General features: G+C 41.2%; 1 pseudogene; it reads right to left on the reverse strand.

The window, feature by feature from the left end:
• Positions 1–7063: 7063 nt before the first annotated feature.
• LOC101390306 (olfactory receptor 1J2-like) lies at positions 7064–8063 on the reverse strand (annotated as a pseudogene).
• Between the last annotated feature and the right edge of the window lie 10247 nt (positions 8064–18310).

Below are 18310 nucleotides of genomic sequence, written 5' to 3' on the forward strand. Positions count from 1 at the left end.
GCACAAATCTAGGTTTAACTTCACGTCCTGCAGGGTCCTTCTCTCCTTTGGAGAGACTTCAGGGCATGGAGGAGTACCTTTTCAAAGAGATTGTAGAGTAGGGAGATTGAGTCCTTGCGCTCAGTACTCAGAGGGAACTGGTTCCGGGCTCTGCCACTCATTAATTGGTGGCCCTGAACAAATAATATATCCTCTCAGCCCTGTTTCATCAGCTGTCAAGTGCAGATAACAATTGCATTGTCATCATGAAGTTATTATTGAGATTAAATAAGATGATTCGTGCTAAAGCACATAATAACTGCACAATAAATATCAGCTCTTACCATCACTATCTTTGTATCTTCAAAAAAAAATAATTATATCTAGAATCACTGATATTGATTTAAGATTGATACTGAATGAATGACTAAATTAGTTGATTACTGAAATCTTCTGATCTTAGTATGAACCTACCCTCTCCCTAAGAAAGACCTAAATTATCCCCACAGAATAACAATAAAATTATGTGATGCAAGTTTCAGCAGATCAGTCAATCCACTTTTACTCTCCCTTTGTTTAACACATTACCTGACATCTCCACTGGCTGGATGATGGCAGACTCCCTCAGCGCCAGAGAAAGCCCTCAGGCAGAGGAGAAGAATGCAAACACTTCCAACAATAATCTGTCAGCTTGCTGAAAGCTGTCTAAGGCAACATCCGGTAAACTTAAGTGGGACAAGGTAGTTTAGGCTGGGCATCAGCTCCAGTCCCCAACTTGCCCTACCCACATGTACTCTTGCTGCCTCACTCAGCGTGGAGGATGGTAACCAGTCATATACTTTATAAACAGAATTTAAAAGGGTGAGTTAGTGGAATAAACTACAATCTTTGTCACTACAGCTCATCCCAAGGCTGAAATTGAAATTCATCATTGCCTTCCTCTACCATCCATATTGGTTTCCTTTGTCCTCCTCTAACACGACGACTAGTCAAGACTGCTTCCCTGATGGAGACCAAGATCTTCATTTGTGAAGTATCAGAGGTCTTGGTTATCCTGCTCTGTTACCTGTCATGCAGCAGAGCTGCAATTGCCTGTCTAATGTTACTACTGGTCAGGGAAGCACCCCTAATTCTTCATGATAATTAAGGTCAATTTTTCCTGAACTTAAGAGTAACTCCTTTCTTTGTCTCATGTCTTCCAGAATAAAGAATTTAAAACTGCCAGGCTGCCATCATACTTTAAGATCAGGGAACCATCTCTACGTTCTCTGTGAGAGCACACCTCCCACAATCAAAGACAAAGACTTATAAATCCACAAAGCCTAAAGTTGCAGGAATTGGAAGTACCCATGGGATAAAAGAGACACATACAGATGGATCATAGACGTAAATGTGAAATGCAAAACTATAAAACTCCTAAAAGACAAATGGGAGAAAACCCAGGATGACTTTGGATATGGTTGTGACTCTTTAGATACAACACCAAAGGCACCATCCATGAAAGAAATAATTGATAAGCTGGACTTCATTGAAATTAAAAACTTCACGGGCCGGCTCCGTGGCTTAGCGGTTAAGTGCACGCGCTCTGATGCTGGCGGCCCGGGTTCGGATCCCGGGCATGCCCCAGGGCACCACTTCTCCGTCCAACGCGAGGCCGAGTCCCACGTACAGCAACTAGAAGGATGTGAACCTATGACATACAACTATCTACTGGGGCTTTGGGGGGGAAAAAATGAGTAAATAAAATCTTTAAAAAAAAAAGAAATTAAAAACTTCTGCTTTGCAAAAGACAATGTCAAGAGAATGAGAAGACAAGCCACAGACTTGGAGAAAATGTTTGCAAAAGACACATCTGATAAAGGCCTGTTAACCAAAATATACAAAGAACTCTTAAAACTCAACAGTAAAGAAACAAACAACTTGTTTTAAAAATGGCCCAAAGACTTTAACAGACACTCACCAAAGAAGATACAGATGACAAATATGCATATGAAAAGATGCTTCACATCATATGTCATCAGGAAAATGCAAATTGAAATAATGAGATATCACTACTCACCTGTTAGAATGGCTAAAGTCTGCAACATTGACAACATCAAATGTTGATGAGGCTGTGGAGCAACAGAAACTCTCACACATTGCTGCTAGTAATACAAAATGGTACAGCCACTTTGGAAGGCAGTTTGGCAGTTTCTTAAAAAATTAAACATACTCTTACTATACAATCCAGCAATTGTGCTCCTTGGTATTTACCCAAAGGAGTTGAAAACTATGTCCACACAAAAACCTGCACACAGATGTTTATAGCAGCTTTATTCATAATTGCCAAAACTTCTAAGCAATCAAGATGTCCTTCAGTAGATGAATGTGTAAATAAACTGTGGCACATCCAGACAACGGAATATGATTCAGCACTAAAAGGAAATGAGCTATCAAGCCGTAAAAAGACATGGAGGAAACTTAAATGTATATTACTAAGTGAAAGAAGCCGATTTGAAAAGGCTACATACTGTACAATTTCAACCATATGACTTTCCAGAAAAGGCAAAACTATTGAGACAGTAAAAATGTCAACGGCTGCTGGGGGGATGCAGGGGGACAGGGATGAATAGGTAGAGCATAGAGGATTTTTAGGGCAGTGAATGTACTCTATATGATATTATAATGGATATATATCATTACACATTTTTCAAACCCATAGAGTGTACAACATCAAGAGTGAACCCTACAGTTTGGTGTGTCAATGTAGGTTCGTCAGATGCAATAAATATACCACTCTTGTAAGCGATGTTGACAATGGGTGAGGCTATGCATGTGTGGGGGCAGGAGAGTATAGGAGAAATCTCTGTACCTTCCTCTCAGTTTTGCTGTGAACCTAAAAATGCTATAAAAAAATAAAGTCTCAAGGCTGGCCCAGTGGCATAGCAGTTAAGTTCATGGGTTCCGCTTCGGTGGGTGGGGTTCGCCAGTTCGGATCCTGGGAGTGGACCTACTCCCTGCTCATCAAGGCATGGTGAGGCAGCGTCCCACACAGAAGAGCTACAACTCTACAACTATGGTACACAAGTATGTGCTGTGCTTTTGGGGAGAAAAAAGAGGAAGATTGTCAACAGACATTAGCGCAGGGCCAATCTTCCTCAACAAAAAAATAAAAGAAAAAGTAAAGTCTCAGAAAAAAGACTCATAACAGTGAGCACAAATTGTTTGGATCTTTATGTCTCATGTCAATGGCCACGAGATTGGTGGTAGAGTCCAATGCTACTTCCACACCTTGGTTAGACTTGTGTATTATGCATACAGCACCATACAATGGCCAGAACTAGTGTCTTAGTGCCCTCCTGTTATGTTACCACATAAGGCTATTAATCAAATGTGAGTGACTAGAGGTTTATTTTGAACACTTGGAGAAAAGAAATGAATATCCCCAAAGATCCATTCATATTTTGAAGTTGTAATTACAGGAAGTTCATTTGATTACATAGGAATAGTTTTGAGCTATACATTGGGGAGATACAAATGTATTGCTATGGTAATTGCTAGGTACCAACTGTCTGAACTTGATTGTTCTGATGATGGAGAAAAACACTGTGGATGTACTTAAGTAAATTGGGAACAGTTTCTGTAGAGCTCTATAAGGAAATATTGTTCAGGAACAGAAGTCTCATGCTCCTTTCTATTCTGGAAATCCCTGTCGTTTCTTTGGCGATCTGGAACCTACCAGCGACAGTAGCTAATTTTTGCTACCTTAGGGTACAGTTAAATCATATACATAACTATGGGATAAAAATATTCCTGTATACAATATAAAAGAGAATGATTATTAGTTTTAGGATTACAATTAGTATCCTTGGGTCTTATTAGTATGGCTATAAGATCAAATGTTTCCTCTTCCATAAAATGGTAGCAAAGAATAACTCAGATGCACTTACTTTAGTTTGAAAGTTTTCTAGACATTTGCTAAAATATGCAAGAAATAACAAACAATAGACCATCATAGAAGTGAGAAAACAGGATGCATAGAGGGAGAAGGAAACTGGAGGAAGTCTGGCTAAGCTGATTGACCAGAAACTACCAAAGGGGCCAGACTGGACAGTGTGCTGACAGCAGGCCAACTGGGTGATTAGGGAAAATTATGGAATATCTGAGACCTCCAAACCATTCATCTGTGGAGAGTGTCTCTGTGTAACATTTGACAGTGTGTTTTTTTCTTTTTTTCTTCATGTAAGGAAGATTAACCCTGAACTAACATCCATGCCCATCTTCCTCTAGTTTATATGGGACGCTGCCACAGCATGGCTTGACAAGTGGTGCATCAGTCCACGCCTGGGATCCGAACCCGCGAACCCCGGGCCGCCTAAGCAGAGCACGGGAACTTAACCGCTAGGCCACTGGGCCAGCCCCTTGCCAGTATGGTTTTAATTGGCACTTCTAGTTTAGATAAGCCACAATTGCACCATTTCCCTCATTAGAATTGCTCGGGATGAGTGACAGTTGAACCCCTCTCTTAAAGTAGTTGATTCAATGACTTAAAATATATAATTTGCTTAGAATATTGTCTGGTGTTTTGTAGGTCCTCAATAAACATGGGTTATTTTATTGTTACTGTTTACAGACTCCTGACCTTCAGCTGCTCACACATACATATGCCATTTGTGTCAGTACTATTGTGGTTAATGACAACTCCATGTTGTTCAAACCAAAATGTGTGAATCCTTGACTCCTATCGTTCTATTACACTCCTCTCAATTCGTCAGCAACTCTTGTTGGTTCTAACTTACAACAAAATACAGTATTCGCTGAATTCTTACTACTTCCTCTGCTACCACCCTAGCCTGACTCTCATTTCTTAACTGCACTGTTGTGGAAGCTCCTAGATGGGCTCCCTCTTTCCACTCTGCCCCCTTCTCCTTCAGTCGATTCTCATCTCAGAAGCCAGAGTGATCCTTTTTAAGCCGAATCATGTTACTCTTCTGCTGAAAAGCTTCCAAGGGCTACACAAGTAATTCACAGAAAATCAAATTACAAAGCTTATAAGACCTACACACAGTAGCTCCCCCCTGTTAGCTCTAAAATGATCTCCTACTGCTCTTCTACATGCTCACCCCTCTTCAGTCACTCTAGTCTCCTTTGTCGTCCTGGAACATAGCTGACACCATCTCATCTCAGAGGTTTGTAGTTGCTGTTTCCTCTCCCCCAAATGTTTTTGCTGCAAATATCCTCACGGCTCTGTTCTTTGCTGCCTTCCATTATTTGTTCAAATATCACCTTCTCGGCGAGACCAGTCCTCATCTCATGACTTACAGTTGCAACCTATTCCCCACATTCCTGATTTCTTCACACTGCTGCTTTTTACAGCACTTAAACACCATGAAACTTATTTATATATTGTGTTTATTTTCATCCTCTCCTCGCTAGAATATAAGCCCTACAACAGAAAAATATTTTTATCTGATTTGTTCACTTCTAGAAATTTCTGTACACACGGTAGACACATAATAAATACTTGTTAAAAGAATGAACTACTTATATATACATGGAGCCATGTCTTACCTGGAAATCAATTTTTGCTGTTTGTGAAGCAAAAGATAACTCATTTTCATAACCTAGTATTAAGCTGGCATAGGTAGGCTGTTCCCACAAAGAAAGTCCCACTTAGAAAAAAAAAAATACGTCCTACATTGGTTTGGGGAATTTAGAATTGAGATTCAATATCCTGTGTTCCTCTGTAGGGTTTTTATCATAGGTAAAAACAAATGTAAGAATAATAAAGCCAAAATTTTTCAATATGTTTAGATTTTAGGAAGCAATCAGACACAATATATAACTAGCAACTACAGTGAAAATACAAATATTTTCAACTTCATCAACTTCACTTGGAGTGATGATTACTTTTTATAACTATGGAAATTATGGACAAAATGACAAAGAAACCAAAATGTTTATTGATATCTCATTTACATAAATAGTTACAAACTATGAATTATCATAAAATTTCATATTAGCCATTTTTATGACTTTTTATTTTTCTAAAACAATATTCCACAAACCTTGATACTAATGCAACTGTAAGGGTCCACATGTGAATTGTATTCTAAAGACAAGTAGCATATCACATTTGAGACTTCTTATTTTTTCAACTTGGTATCAGTAAATGAAAGAGTAAGAAGATATAACCTATAAAATGCAATATTATTCAGTCTTCTAATTGTAGTCTAAGATTGTTTCTCTTCTTAAGGGTGAAGCACATAATATGTAATATCTTCCTTCAGAAAGAGAAAATTTATGTATTTTGATATCATAGCAAGGCATTCATGTGTTTTCAGATAGATAAGGCTGTACCTTTAGATGCTGACTTGACAAAAATGAGAGTTGCTGGCAATGCCAGTTACCAGGGGTTATGAGAGAATAGTGAGGACAAGAGATATACCTAAAGCTCAGTCAATAGGTTATGGAGATCATAACTCAGAGGTTTTAAAGCCAGTGTGTTCTAGAAAAATACGCAGGGAATACAATCCAAGTAGGGAACCAAAAAGGGGGAGGGATCATGGAAATCAAGTAAAGTTTGGAGGGTACCAAAAACAAGGGCAGTCATTGTATCAGTTAGCTTTTGCTGCATGGCAAACCATCCCAAAACGTAGTGGCTTAAACAGCTAGTTGTTTATATGACAATTCTACGGGCTGGTAATTTGGGCTGGGACTGTGCTCAGCTGGATGGTGCTTCTGGTCTGGGCTAGGTCCAATTGATCTCAGAAGGGCCTCACTCATGCCTCTACAATCACCTACCAGCTCACCTAGGAGCTGGTTGATTATTAGCTGGAGCATCTTGGTTCTCCTCCATGTGGTCCCCCGTCTTCATACTTGGCCTAGTTCACATTGTGGTCTTAAGGTTCCAAGGGCAGTAGGAACATAGTCTACCTAGGCTTGGAACTCTCACAACATCACTTGTGCTGAATCTAGTTGTCAAAGTAAGTCACAATTCCTGCCCAGATTCAACAGTTGGGGAAATAAACTCCACTCTTGCAAGGAGGGGCTGCAAAGTATTGTGACCATTTTTGCAATCTACCACAGTTACCTACACAATTTTTCAAGGAGATGTCTCTGGAAGCATCACTAGGAAAATTAAGAACATGAGTGGGTAACTGTTACTTGGAGAAAAAAAAAGCCCTCTCCTGTGAAATATCCCCAGAGCTAATTTCATGTCTCTGTTCCTCAGGCTATAGATAAAGGGGTTTAACATGGGTGTCACAACTGTATACATAACTGAAGCAATTATGTCTTTGACTTTGGGGTTATTTGATGAAGGAAAGAAGTAAATCATTGCAAGAGTCCCATAGTACAAAAACACCACAAAGAGGTGGGAGCCACAGGTGGACAAGGCTTTGCAGATCCTCTTGATGGAGGGGACCCTCAGGATGGTGACCCCAATGGGAATATAAGAACCCAAAATAGTACTGAATGGTAGGAAGGCAAACACTCTCCCCTTGGTGAAGATAACTAGCTCATTGAGGGAGGGATCTGAGCAGGTCAACTTCAAGAGTGCAGTGAGATCACAGAGGAAGTGGGGATGGTATTGTCAGCACAGAAGGACAGGCGGGACAGAAGGACCGTATGCAACAGGGCGTGGGCACAATAGAAGAACCAGATCCAGCCACTAATAAGACACATAGCTCCTTCCTCATGACGATGGTGTAGTGGAGTGGGTGACAGATGGCCACATACCTGTCATATGCCATCACTGCAAGAAGTAAATTGTTAAGAGAAGCGAAAAGAATGAAAAAATACATCTGGGAAAAACACCCCACATAGGGGATGGATAAGTGCTGAGTCTGCATGTTCATGAGTATCTTTGGGGCAGTGACAGATGAGAAAGAGACATCAGAGAAAGCCAAGTGGCTGAGGAAGAAGTACATGGGGGTGTGGAGGCAAGAGTCCAACCCGATGAGCAGGATGATGAGCAGGTTCCCCAGCACTGTGGTCAGGTATACAACCAGGAACAAGGCAAAGAACACACTCTGCTCCTCTGGCTGGATAGGGAACCCCAAGAGGAGAAATTCAGACATGCTGCTCTGGTTCTCCCTTCTCATTCTCTTCTTAATCTCTGCTAGGGATAGAGGGAGTAGGAAATATCAGGGCTGAGATATGGCTGTTATGATCACCATGTGTACATTATAGCCACACACTTTTTTTCCTGGAAACTGTGTCAAAATTCAGACAAACTGCACATTTTGCTGTCTAAATCTTCTGCCTACCACATTCTAGCCACAGAGTGCGTCAGATTTCCAAAGGCAGACAAGATTTCCTTCAAAGGAGACCAGTGTAAATTTCTACACTTATTCAACCATGTCCCAGATGCCATTCTTGGCCCTGGGAATAGAACAGAAAGCAAATACCCAATCCTCTTCCCTCTTGAAGCTCACATTCTATGAGCACATTATAGAGTACTGATCAAGAGCTGGGGCTTTGTAGCCAAGAGGCTTGAATTGGAGTCCAACCTCAATAATTTACTGTCTCGGTGGTCTTGGGCACTTTCTCTATGTACCACAGTTCCTTGTCTATAAAGTGAGAATAATATTATTACCTGGCTATGGGGATGTTGGGAGAATTAAATGAGTTGAATGCGTGTGATAAATTTAGAACAGTGCCCTACACTTAGTTAGCAACAATGCTAGCTATTATTACAGCAGGACGTGTTAAACAGATAAATCTGGCATCAAACTCCAGGAACTCAAGAGAACAGAAAAGCAATATGGGCATCAGACAAGTCCCAGTTGTTGGCCTAGAAAAATTGTTAACTTTCTGGACTTTCACACTCCCTGGGAAAGGGCAAAGACTCAGACCATGGACCCTAGGGATTAATTTCCTGATGGCAATGATCTTAGAAACATTGTTTCTTCTTCACATGACCCAACTCGCTTATTCTCCATCTCCATCTCCCTCTCCCTCCCCTTCTCCCTTTTCCTTTCCTTTCTCTCTCTCCAATGTAAGCATACATAGGCAGTGAGAGGCTTGAGAATTTGCCCAAGGTCCTTCCCAGACCCCTAAGAACTTGCTGATAACGTAGGATTTCAGATATCTATTAGAATTCATAGTTTCTGATTAACTATGACTAATTCCAAAAATTTACCTTAGCATTGATCATAGTTGATATTTAATGAGCTTCTACTAGGACATAGGCATTAATAATGGTAAATTTACATTTCAGGACACAATCTTAGGGTGGTTACATAATTAGTCCAAAGTCACAAAGGTAATACCTGATGCAGCCACAATTCCAATCTATGTCAGTATGATCAGACGCCCTATTCTTCACCGTTCCATTGATGCTGCCCCTCGTTTATTTGGCAGAAAATCCTGGGCCTTGTTTGGAATTGCTTCAGGGCTTCAAAATTACCCCAGCCACCTGTGTGATTATCTACCAACACTCATATTTACACATATGATGACTCTGTATTTTATTATCCAAGCCAGGACACTTTTAAGAGTGAAAGAGAAGTTATATAATAATCATACCAGGACAACAGAGCCACAGCAAGACTTTCCCAGGAAAACCAGAATGTATGGTCAGCTACTTATATCACACTTTCTAATTTGCAAAGGATTTTTACATGTATTTAATTACATTAACCAGAAAACATTTATTGGGTGCCTATAATTCCTTCACTAGGAGTTAAATCAGAGTTAGAGGTCACATACAGAAGCCCTAGAGAGGGAAGCTAGTGAAAGACATCACTGTAAGGCATAGATATCTGATATAAGAGGTCCTTCAAAGAAGAGAGGAGCTCAGCCAAGCAGGTCATCTCAGTCAGTGGGGACCAGGAGGAGGGCAGTGAATTAAACCTTCTGCTGAGACTTGGCTTCCCACTGGCATTTATTAGATCAGACTTGTCCTTGGAACTCAAGCATCTCTGGGAGGAAATCCAGAAGTTATGTGTCAAGTACGATCTTCACATTCAATCATTGGACCAGGAGAAATATAATCTTGATGCAAGACCCCTGTGTGAAAGAGGCAGCTGGACACACGCTCAGGAAGGAAGAAGGGAAGCTGTCAGCTGGAGTTTGAAAGAACCCCTTTGGATGTTTCCTTTGCCTTTGCACAAAATACTCTGCCTTGAATAGTCAAGAAATGACTAGCGAGTTGAGAATATCATGCATTTAAGGAATAATCATGATGCTAGCGCCCACTTAGTGCATGTTTATAACATGCCACATATTTGATTAAATCTTTCATCTCATTTTACAGTTCAGTCTTCTGAGCCTCACAGAGGTAGAGCCCAAGGTCATAAAGCTATGGAGTGCCAAAATAGGATATTTGAATCAAGAGGTATGTGACACCAGAGCCTAAGCTCTTAACCACTACTGTGTTCCCAAGAGTAGAAAAATGGCGTTGCTGAAGGCCAGTGAAGAAAAGTGCCCTCAGAGCACTGTGGGGCCTTCAACTCACATGGACAAAGGCCTTACAACTTGGCTTGAGGAGGACCCTGCTTGAAGCTGCCTGTGTCTCTCTGAAATAAGAGGAGATAAGACATAAGAGGAGAATGTAGCTATGAGTCTGTTTATCCAACACACACACACACACACACACACACATACACACACATTACTTTATCACTATTTTAGCTCCCTCTCTTCTACATCCATTCTAGGTTAAAATAGTCAGAGTGTGGGTGTTTTAGACATAAAAATACACGTATAGTCACACACACACATACACAGAATCATAAACTTCGGACCTATACTCATTCTCTTTAGGACCTATACGTACTCTAGGTAAAAAGCAGTCAGTGTTTGTGAATTTTCACACAAATTTACACACAACTGATAAATAAAACACTGTCACACACAGTACAACACATAACCATGACACCTAGTCATCCAGACAAACCACAACCCACAGGCAAACGCAAATACTATGTACACATATATACACACGCAGCCATGCAGTCAAACACAACACACAAACATAAACATAAACAGCACGTGTATATACACACACAGACACACACATAGACTACCAAGAAGAGTTTTCCAGCCCTCCATAATCTGTCTCAACTCTTCCTACGTGAAGAGAGTTGGTATGTGACTAGTTGCCCACTAAATACACTGGGTTACAGGCAACACAAAAAATACACACGCATACACATTCTTGAATAAACATACACATCAGTGCCAAGTGATGATTCTCCATCTTCCTCTGACCTGTGACAATCCCTGGTGAGCTCAGACACCTCTGATCAAGGCTGTTTCCTGAGCCTTCACTTTTTGTTCAAGAGAACCGATATCCAAGGAAAAGAAGATCTCATGACCTAAGGATCTTCTGAATGTTTCATGCCTGTTTTTGAGCAGCAGAAAAGTGGGCAAGAAGATCCCCATTCACCAACAAGGTTAATGCCCAGGGAAAAACAGCCCTGAACTTCTGATTAGAACAGGAGCCTATACGGTCTAATTTCCCTATTTCCTACCTTTCCCTTGGAAGGTAACCTGTGAAGGGACTAAAGGGGCTGAGCCACGAGTCCCAGGAGAACGTGTCCTTGATGTTGATGTTGATGTCATGGAAAGCAGAAGTGACTATGGTCACCTTGGCTTCTGAAGTAACCACAGCATGGAGTTGGCCTCTTCAAACATCACTCTTCATACATCACAGAATGGCCCAGACAGGATTACGCCTGGCCCTTGCAGACTACCACACCACTGACCCTGGCCTCCATTAGAGCACACATTCCACTGCCACTTGAAAGCCTGCAGGTCTCCCCACCCCTCTGAGATACTCTGCAGAGCAGGGGCTGAGGCTTGTTCTGGAAGTAGTCAAGTGGTGAGGTTGATCCCAAGGGCATTAGACACAGAGTGACCTGAGATCAGAACCAGCTCTGCCACTGGATGCCTTAAGCAAGGGGCTGAAGTTCTGTTTCCTTAGATCTATGGTAGGTGGTAATAGTACCTTGCTCTTGAGGTTATTGTGAGGGTTAAATGAGATACTGTAGGTTAAAACACTAAAGCCAGCCAGTTTCCTGGAAACAAGTTGGCCTAAGGGACTATATATCCTAATCAATTGGCCAAATAAAATATTCACTTTAGTAATTGTTCCGGTTACTATTACTGTGGAGCACACCAACACAAGTCTTCATCTGCTTTTAAATTATGATAGTAACCAACTAAAAGCAGACTGCGGATGGGAAACAGAAAGATAAGACTTTTACTTTTCATTTTATACTTTTGATAGTGGCTTTTCTTTCCTCTGTAAGTCAGACTGATAGTAGGATGTGCCATCACAGAACTCAGCTCACTAATGGCAATGAGAATGACAGAGTCCAAGTGGCAAATCTAAACCATAAGAAGACAAATGGATCTGATTTTTGTAATGAGTGGAATATCAGTGAGGGTTCTCCAGAGAAGAGATCCAATAGGAGTTGATAGACAGATAGATTATTGGTGTATAGACATCTCCTATTATATACATACATACATGTATGTGTATATTTATATATGTTTATGTATATTATATATATATGAGAGAAAGAGAGATTTTAAGAATTGTCTCATGCAATTGTGGGAGCTGGCAAGTCCAAAATCCACAGGGCAGACCTGCAGGCTGGGAACTCAGGCAGGAGTTGATGCTGCAATCTGAAGCTCAAAATCCATACAACAGGCCAGCAGGCTGGAAACTCAGGAAGTCTTGAGACAGAATTTCTTCTTCCCCAGGAAACCTCAATTTTTGTTTGTGCTCTTAAAGCCTTTGACTGATTAGAAGAGGATAATCTCCTTTATTCAACATTATTTTATTTTACTTACATTATTTTTACTTTATAAAATAATATATTTCACTTTACTTACTTACATTATACTCCTTTACTTACATTATTGAGAGTAATCTCCTTTACTTAAAGCCAAAGGATTGTAGATATTAACCACATCTACAAAATACCTCCACAGCAACATCCAAATTAGTGTTTCAATAAATAACTGGGTAAACAATTGGGAGAAGATATTTGCAAAACATACATCTGATAAGGGCTTAATCTCCAAAATATATAAAGAACTCATGCATCTCAACAACAAAAAAACTAACAACCCAATTAAAATATGGGCAAAAGACCTGAACAGACATTTCTCCAAAGAAGATATACAGATGGCCAACAGACACATGAAAAGATGTTCAACATCATTAACTATCAGGGAAACTCAAATCAAAACTACAATGAGATATCACCTCACACCCGTCAGCATGGCTATAATTAACAAGACAGGAAACAACATGTGTTGGAGAGGATGTGGAGAGAAGGGAACTCTCATACACTGCTGGTGGGAGTGCAAACTGGTGCAGCCACTATGGAAAACAGTATGGAGATTCCTCAAAAAATCAAGGATAGAACTACCATATGATCCAGCTATTCCCCTGCTGGGTATTTATCCAAAGAACTTGAAAACACCAGTTTGTAAAGGTACATGCACCCCTGTGTTCATTGCAGCGTTATTCACAATAGCCAAGACTTGGAAGCAACCTAAGTGCCCGTCAAGGGACGAATGGATAAAGAAGATGTGGTATATATACACAATGGAATACTACTCAGCCATAAGAAATGATGAAATCCAGCCATTTGTGACAACGTGGATGGACATTGAGGGTATAATGCAAAGTGAAATAAGTCAGAGGGAGAAGGTCAAATACCGTATGATTTCCTTCATTAAGTAGTAGATAATAACAACAATAAACAAACACATAGGGACAGAGATTGGATTGGTGGTTACCAGAGGGGAAGGGGGGAGGAAGGAGGATGAAAGGGATAATTCGGTGCACGTGTGTGGTGATGGGTTGTAATTAGTATTTTGGTGGTGAACATGATGTAATCTATGCAGAAATAGAAGTATAATGAATTACACCTGAAATTTTTACAATGTTGTAAACCAATGTTACTGCAATAAACAAAAAATTTAAAAAAATTTAAATAAATAAATAAATAAATGGGTACTGTAGCCCACCAAGTTGACCACCACGTTAAATTAACCATCACCAGAGGTAAGGTCAGAGAGGCAGTCAAGAAATCCTCACCTTGGGAGAATTATGGAAATGGCATTCCAAGGGGAAAATGGATCACCAACCCATAAGGGGTAGTGCTCCATCTCTAGAACAAAGGAAATCAAGGATGAATGATGAAGAGACTGAGTGTAGTCACTCCAATAAAACGTTCTAATCTCTTGCCTAGTTTTTAGACCTGAGCCAGTTCAGACGCAGAACCAATGACTGATGGAGAGGCCAGGTCCCAAGGAGGAAGGGCCATGCAACACCACAGAAATTGTACCCATAAAGATTACCTGTCCTTCCCCACAGGTACCTATGGCCATTTGCCTGGGTAACTTCACATGGGAAAATGTCGTCATGGTCCTGTTGTTAGAGAGGATGCATATGGGGACAAGGTGTTAAATGGAGTGCTTGTCCAAATCTGTTACACAGTGGGTCCGGTTAATCTGCAGGCCCATTGTGTGATCATTTTACTAGTCTACAAATATATCATTCAAAGATATACTTGGCAGTTGGCACAACCTCAACATTGGATCCCTGGCCTGTGGGAAGCTTCTGGAACTGTCCATCCCCCAGCCAGGATAATTAATCAAAAATAACATCGTATCCCAGGGGAATGGCAGAGACAGCATGCCAGGGTGAATGTCTCCATCATATCTTTCCTTACCTCACCAGGTGAGTCCCTACACAAACCAGACAGATTCTGGAAGATGACAGTAGGCTAGTGCAACCTCAGCTAAGGAGTAGCCTCAATCTCAGCCATCCTGCCAGATATAGCATATTTGCTTCAGAAGACTGGGAAGTGGCCACAGGTGCATGGTTTGCAGCCATTAATCTGATGAATGCATTCTTTTCCACTACTATCACATAAAAGAATCAGAAACAGTTCACATGCACTTTGAATGGAAAACACCACGTGTTTTTCCCCAGGGCTCTGTTAACTTTCTTGAAATCTGTCGTAATATAGTTTCAAAGATGCCTACAATCTGGATATCCCACAGAATATCACACTGGTCCACTGTATCAATGACACCATGGTGAGTGGACCAGATAACCAAGAATTTGCTAGCAAGTTGGAGCCGTAGCAAGACACAGACAATCCTGAGGGTGGAAGATAAACACTACAAAGATGCAGGAAAACCTCTACATCAATAACATTTTTAGAAATCCAGTGATCTAGGAGAGGGATCAGAAAGCTATGGCTGCATAGACTATTCCCCATAACCAGCTGATGGAGGAGGGAAAATCCAGAGCATGGTTTAGAGGTGGGTCAGCTCACTGTGTAAGTGCAGGTCAAAAGTGGATAATGACTACACTGTGGCTCATCAAGTGTTGCCTGGTAAGAGAATCCTCAGCTTTAAGATTTCTTTGGAGATGGCCTCCACTGAAAGAGATTGCTTCACCAAACAACATCCTTCCTTCCAGGGCAGCCTGCATCCAATGATCAACATGGGCATATAAAGAGCCATCTCCCTTGATATTCTAGTTCCAGAGCTCCCGGTAGAGTCAGCTGAGACTTTCACACTCTTTAAGTATATCCTTCTAGAATCTAGAGAAATCTATCTTCTCTTTCCTCCTTTCCCTCAACTCTTCTTGCTTGTCACTGGCTAGAAGGTCAAAAAGGTCAGTTTTGACTTATACGTGAACATAACCAACTTGGAGAAGTGGTTCAGGAGGGAGAACAGATTTTTTAAATCTGGGAAAGGCAAGAAGATATCTGAACATGGAAAGCGAACATCAGTACTGGCTGCCCACCTGACCATCCACCTCAATCAGGTACTTACTTCACCCTCCTTGGAAGTTCCAATAATCACATGGGCACGGTATATCACAGAGTTCAGTCTAACATTTAAGCCTAGCTTTGTATTTTATGACCACTCTATTTGATCACTGGGCTAGGGTATGTAGTTATCCCATGGTTTTTGAAGAAGCAAATTCCCAAAAAGTGGATATCAGGAACTTAGTAGAAAAGACAAAAAAAAAAAAAAGTCCCCCGAGACACATTCCAGGCTTTTATAACTATTCACTCAGATTCTCATTCCAAAAATTCCTTCCATTTTCCCAAGTTCTCAGCATAGATGAGACACAGGAGGATCCAACCTTACTTATCACTTCAGATCTTCTACATCTCACACTCCCTGGGCATTCCCTTCATGAATAGCTTACTTTTGCTGATGTATCTTCTACAAACTACAGTTATACATGATATTTCATTAGCTCTTCAGAATATCTAAGATCACTCAGTGAGCAGGTAATGGAGGTCAGGTCCAAACCCCCATCTTCTGCTTCCAAGTCCAGTGCACTTTCTACCACACCCTCATTCCATACATACATAATGCCCCAGCCACCCAAGACAAATATCCCCTTATTGTTGCTAGTGAAACATGTATAGTAGAATCTTAAAATTCTACAACCTGGTCAACACAGAAAAAATAGATTTCTCATTGTGACAATAAAGGTCTGTTCTTAATGTGGGATGAAAAACATTTAAGGAAAAAAATGTGTGGGGCTTGTGTGTGTCTGTATGAGTGTTAGCATAGAAAATGATCAAAGCGGAAGAAAAATAGATCCTATGCATGATTGATTCAGATATACTTCTATAGCTTTACAAAAATATGAAAAGATGCATAGTGGTTAAATCTTGAGGTTCAGAATTCGTCCTGAATTTGAATCTTGTTTCTGCTCTTTACTTGATGTCTGACTTGAGCAAATTATGTTAAGTCTCTATATCTGCTTCCTCATCAGAAAAAAAAAATGGGAATAAAAATAGCTTATGCTTCATAAGGTTGTCTTGAGGATTAAAGAAAGTACTGCCCGTACAAGGTAAGTGCTTAATTATTGATTCCCTCTCAGATGATTCAAAGCATAGACAAATACTCCATCTGAAAAAGGTTTGTAAATTCATTCAAAGGTTATGTATGAATGGGGTTAATTTGACCGTTAGACCATTGGATTGTGAGGGCTCAGGTCATTATAATATTCAGATTCATTAATCTTGAGGACATGTACAAATACCTATTTAGGGAAAAAGTCATTGGTAATGATGACGGCACGGAGGAGAAGACAATAATATCAAGCATTTGCTCTGTCCCTGGGGCCATTCTAAGTGCTTTAAGTATCATGAAATCCTCATAAAAATCTTATGGGGCAAATGTTTATAAGTTTACCCAATTTACACATGATAAAGCTGAAGTTTAAAGATATTGAATAACATGCCTGATGTTAACCAGCTGGAAAATAGGCATTTAATTGTTGTATGATGGAATGAATAAATAAATGGTCATTCCTTGAACTGCTATAAAAAAATGCTTATCCAACGTGCCCATTCTCAATGTCTGGATGAATAATTTAAAACACTTTGTGGGATCTAGGAGGAAGTCAAGATGGCGGCGTAGGCAGACTCTGAACTCACCTCCTCCTGCGGACACAACCATTTTACAACTACTAGTGGAAAAATTACCCCTGAGACAGAACTGAAAACTGGATAAGAGGAACTCCTGCAATAACAGACAATCCTAAGTGAGGTAGAAGAGGCAGAAACCACCTTCTGGAGAGGAAAAACGACGCCTTCACAAGCCGCCAGCATCACAGCCACCCAGGAGCAGCCCAAAGTTACACAGCCCTCCCTGGAGGCACGGGGCCCTGAGCCGGGGAGCGCCCCCACAGTGGGCATTTTGTGGACCCAGCACAATCGAGATGAGTGGCATAATATCTGACTTTGCCTGCTACTAAAACACTGGGGAGTACCCCGAGAAAAGCTGGTTCACAAAGAAATTAAAACCGGCTCTTAAAGGGCCCACACACAAACTCACCCATTTCAGAAAGCAACCTAAAATCACCAGAAAGAAAGGTGCACAGTGCTTTGGTGAAAAGAGACTCATCTAATAGACCCTGTGTGCATCTCGGTGAGAGGTGAGACCTCTCCAGGGACTGGGACATTGGCGGCGGCCATTGTTGTGGCCTGGTGTGGGCTTGCTGACACAGATGCCATTGGAGTTCTCCCTGGGGCCTACTAGCCCAGGGTCTGCCCCACCCACTAGAGTGCCCTGATTTAATCCAGCTCAGCCAGGACGGGCAGCCCACCCTAGAGACTGGCCCCACCCAACAACAAGCTCTCAGGCAACTTGTGGGCCCGCATAGATTGGTGACTGGATTCTCTGTAGCCTGGCAACTGAGCCAACTTCAGAGTGGCAGTGCATGCACAAGGAGCAGGTGGAGAGTGTGGGGCAGTGGTAGAGTGTGTGGGGCTCCCACCGTGGAGAGACTGGGTCCGCTTTGGGAGGTCGGGGCGTGCACATGAGGCAGGACTGTGTTGAC

The sequence above is a fragment of the Ceratotherium simum genome, chromosome 29 (assembly GCF_057802395.1).
Source record: "Ceratotherium simum simum isolate JZ-2026a chromosome 29, ASM5780239v1, whole genome shotgun sequence".
Classification (NCBI taxonomy): domain Eukaryota; kingdom Metazoa; phylum Chordata; class Mammalia; order Perissodactyla; family Rhinocerotidae; genus Ceratotherium; species Ceratotherium simum.